Genomic DNA, 5,148 nt, shown 5'->3' with positions numbered 1-5,148 from the left:
ATTGCTTGAACTGTTACTATCAAGCTAAATTTATTTCATTATTTTAATTTAATATTTTAATCTCTGCCGTATCTTAATGCTTTAAGACAGTTATAGTTCCCAAATAACATGCTTTACACTCATAATTTTACATATTATATAACACCATTGATTTTGCTCATTGTTTGACATATTATATAACATCATTTAAGCTCAAATTTTAAGTGAATTGACATTTTGACAGTTTTCATCTTATGTGTCAAACAATTTTTTTTTCCAATTTTTTCACTTTTTTCTCCATGATCACTATACTTATTCAGTCCAGAACCACTATTGTATATGCATTTACACACTCGAAAATGATTTATCAAAATTCGAATAGCCGTTTAGGATATATATATATATATATATATATATATATATATATGCATTAGGTTTATCTCAAATATGGAAATTTTCGAAATTTTTTGCTCCCAGAGGCTCAAGTGCTTCTAAAATGATAAAAAATCATTGAAAGTTTTAGCTTTTAATATTATTTTTAAATAATATAGTATGCACTAATAAAATTCCATTTGCTTTTTTGGAAATTTATAACTTAGCAAAAAAAATTTAAATCTTGGGAAGAACATTTTATTTGCTTATTTTGATGATAAATAACAAATTTTTAACAAAAACTCGATAAATTTAGTATTTACTTAGGAAGAAGAACTAATAATCTATAGTTGGAGTGCGTACTATCTTAAAGTTAATATTAGGAGCTAAAACTTTCAGATAATGTTTTTTATATTATATATATATATATATATATATATATATAATATATATATATATATTATATATATATACCATACATATTAAAATATGAACAATAGAGCACTCAGATTTTTAAGACGCATTTTATTTGGTAATTACAGACGTTTCGAGACCATAGTATGCCTCATCTTCAGTGTAATTTCCAAACCAGGTACTTATATACTACACATTCTTTAATATTTTATTTAAATTACATTTAATTTATCACTTGCAAAGCTTGACTCAGTACTAAAACTTGTGAAACTTAGAAATATTCTAAACAAATCTTAAGTATCGAGATGAAGAGATACAAAATTCTATAATATATATATATATATATATTATATATATTTAAGGGGTAATTTTTTAAAAGTTTGAAACAATTAACATTTTCATGGAGTGTTTACAACGCTGTAATTCCAGCGCAAAATTATGAAATAGCCTCGGGTGTGCTAATAACTCTTTACCCTGAAACTTTTTAATTCCGTTTTAAGACTAAAGTTTATTAAAGATGTATAATTATATGTGAGTCTCGAACGCAAAGGTCGTTTCTTTTTACGAATGACAATACCGTGGCGTTTTGTTCCCTCAGGGCCAAACAGACGAAGCAAAACTTTTAATTCCATTCCGATGTTCCCGTTGCCTTTTGCTTGTCTTTTGTACTCTGGAACACTTTAAAAACTTTTCGCCCCGTTTGCGGTCCGTAGAGTTTGTTTTGTGATGCAAAAAAGGACCGGGTCCCTCCTTCTCTCTCCTTTATCCTTGTTGGATGCATAATGAATTATAATACTTTAGATTGCCCGACGAGAAGTGCCGGTTGACTACTCAATTTAAGTTTTGTCGTTGACGTTTATTCACAGTTTAGCTGAGTTAATTCACGAATACATTTGATTCCAGCTAGACGAGGATCATCCTTCGGCTTTTTCCTTCGTGGCTTTGTCCTTATTGAATTTGCTTTATTTGAAACTACCTCTGCTGTTGAGCGGAATAATTTATATATTGAAATTTGTTTTGTCGAAATTGAAGGATTTGATAAAATAATAAATAATTTGACAAAACTTTAATATGAAATAGGGTTACTTATTAATATGAGTGAAATCAATAACGACGCGACCGATAATTAATTTTAAAAATATGGAATTGAAATTTAAGTGAACATGACTAATATAAGGTTTTTACTAAAATACATCATTAAGGAATAACAAATAAAATAAAATTTTAAGATTGTGTTTTTTTTATTCATGGAGTTATTAATGTACATACAATTTTGGTAAATATATATAGAATTTTGAATTTTGTCTAAGCTACATATATATAGAGACAAAAAATAACTAATTGCAAATAGCAGTTGTTTATTTAATGATTAGTTGCATGAATCACTATTGTAAATAATCGATTTAATCATCAGTAGATATTTAGATGAAATTTTCAACTGTAAATTTTGAATATAAAGTTTTCTGATAACTATTAAATTTTCAAAATGAGTTCACGATTTTTTGCAAAAACGTGGTCAAATAGATTTGCACTTTTCTGCCAATTTATATGAATCGACAAACCGAATAACTCGCAAAGCTAATCATCGCGAGTTTTTTCAAATGTCTCTAAACTTCTGAATTCATTTTCAACAATAAAAAAACGTTCATAGTCAAAAAAACGTTCATAGAAGGACAACAGACACCTATTTTTCAATGGATCATAGTTATTTCTTTCATAAATTTATTACAGAACATTCATGTTGATTCTGCTTATGTAGTAATAGATTTTATATAACTTCATAAGCATCAAAACCTGAATTATCATAATTTTTTAGCTCTTTTGACATTTTTTACTTTTATTAAATTTATAACCTTTAATTTGAAATCTTTTGATAAGAACAAGTTTGAAAAATTAATGTCGATCATAAATAATTTTCAAGAATATGGTTGATTTTTGTTTAATTATACAGGGCAATAAACTAAATATATTGTATGTGCCACATATGTTTTCTAATGTATTTTGCTCCACCAAAAACAAATCTAGAGTCAATATTGAAAAATGAAACAGAAAATCGAGAAAACTACAGAAAACTGGCAAAATATTCTGGCTTATCAAATTATCTGTTTGGCGGATTACTACAATGCGTTTTTTATCTCTGTTTGGTAGTTTTCTGTAGCATCCAGTTGTAATTTGCAATCATATTTACTCTCAATTTTCCTTACATAATTTGCAAACATATTTGCGGCTATCTCAAAATAATAAATAGTTAAGTTATGTTATAAATAATAAATAGTTAAGTTATGTTAGCATGTTACTGCTGAAATTTGGAAAAAGATTTTGATTGAGGATGAAAAAAGCATTGCAGAAGTCGCAGAAAATTTAAAAGATCTCAATTATCACACAGATAACATCCTAGATAAGAGATTTTGTCATTTTTCGTTCTTTTTTTTAGTTAGATCTGTATTAATATAAAGAGCATAATGTTGTTCATAACTGAACCATTTATAACTCATATATCAAGATTGTTGCCAATGGCAACACAATCAGAATATATATCGACTTCGCTAAAATCTAATAATTCAACAAAATTTAAAAAACTAATAATTTCTACCTCAAATGCGTGAATCTACTACAATTTATTTTTTCTATAGTAAGTTCCACATGTATGTGGACGATGTTATTGGAAATCAACGATGCCTGAATCTTGTTTACGTTCAGATAAGTTTTCTCATTTGTACAGAACGCGCGTTCTCTCTGATGCGAAAATACAATCCAATAATTCGCTAAATGCATTCGGCGATAGCAAATCAGCTGGAAGGAATGTCTTTGATCTGAATAGATTCATATACTCATTTATATTATATATTAAAGTTCCTATGATCGTAAAGCAGCAAAAGCAATCATTGAGCATATTGTATGGTCAGTTGAAATAATAAAGGACCGCTATCATAATCATTTATGAAGAAATATGTATTAAATACAAAACTAATTATTATTTTTATGAAATTGTGGCTTTAGGAAAATATATGAGAACACAATTATTATTTAATGCAAAAATATCAGTATTAGTATATTAATGTTAAACTAATTAAAATGGACTTGATCTTAAATATATTTAAGAACACGTAAATTTGAATTGTATTCAAGTGTTCATTAATGAAAATTATATTTTAAATTATAGAATCTAGAGCAATAATTTAAATTAAAATCAACGTTTTAAGGAACATTTTTGTTACAAAATTGTATATGTAAATTATAAATATAATTTTTGTGCGTATTTCTAACAATTATTTTTAATATTGATTATTTTACACACCTTTTTAATGATGCAATTTCCAATGTTTTTTGAATTATTCAAATTCTTTCTATAGATCCATTAATTTATGATTTTTCAGAAAATATATTTGCCACCAAAAGTATAAATTATGCTTAAAAAACATATATAAATAATTTGAAAATTACTCTATTGTGTGTTTTAAAGTTGCAGCTTAAATTAATCTGATAAAGTATGAATTTCATACCAATATTTTTTTTAAATTGTAGGCATATGTAACACATTGTAGAAATAGTCAAATTTTGATCTTAAATGTTTATACCAGAATAGTTATATTTGTATAGAGTACAACGAAGCTTGAAGGTCCGCGATTAAAATGGTCAAACATTATCTAAAAACAAGTAATATGAATAACGTTATAATGATAATAATTTAAAGTAGAAAACATAAGGTGTGTAACAAAGTAACAAAGTAAAAAATGGTCAAAAATGGGCGAGAAATTTGTTAGTTTTTTTTAATTTTTTACAGACTTCCCGGGCACGTAGATGTTTTAATTAAACATCAGGTGAATTGTCTTGTGGGCTAGAATAACGTGAAAAAATTTATCAACAATTTTTAATAATTTCAATCATACCTTACCATTCAAAACTGAAATCATACCATGATTCAAGGTATATAATAAAAAAAATATGATAAAAATATTTAATTTAACTTAAACATCAACAGTTATTTTCAACTTTTGATTTTGGATCAATATTTGTAACGCCGATTTTGATCATTTTCACAACGTTGGTTCCTTATGACCTTAGAAAAATGCTATTAAAAAATTTCAAACGCACTTCAAGTAGTTTTCGAGAAAAAGCATTTTAAATATGAGAAAAGTAGGAAATGATCAGGGTTATGTACACAAGGTTATCTTTGTGAAAATTGTTTTCCTAGGATTTGAATTTCGCATTGGTTAAATATAGGTACATATGCTAATATTTCGTAAAATCTATCAAGAATAAAAAAAGGCTTTTGGGAAAAAAGGGACAAATGACAAGTTTTAGAAAAATAGCAACACATTCAATACATTTAATCATAATTCATATATTATATTGTTCCTCGTGAGCAACGATATACAAATG

This window comes from Ctenocephalides felis, unplaced genomic scaffold (assembly GCF_003426905.1).
Source record: "Ctenocephalides felis isolate EL2017-DRISC unplaced genomic scaffold, ASM342690v1 CF-g0.4_SCAFFOLD_00845, whole genome shotgun sequence".
NCBI classification, from domain to species: Eukaryota; Metazoa; Arthropoda; class Insecta; order Siphonaptera; family Pulicidae; genus Ctenocephalides; species Ctenocephalides felis.
This window is presented reverse-complemented; position numbering follows the sequence as displayed.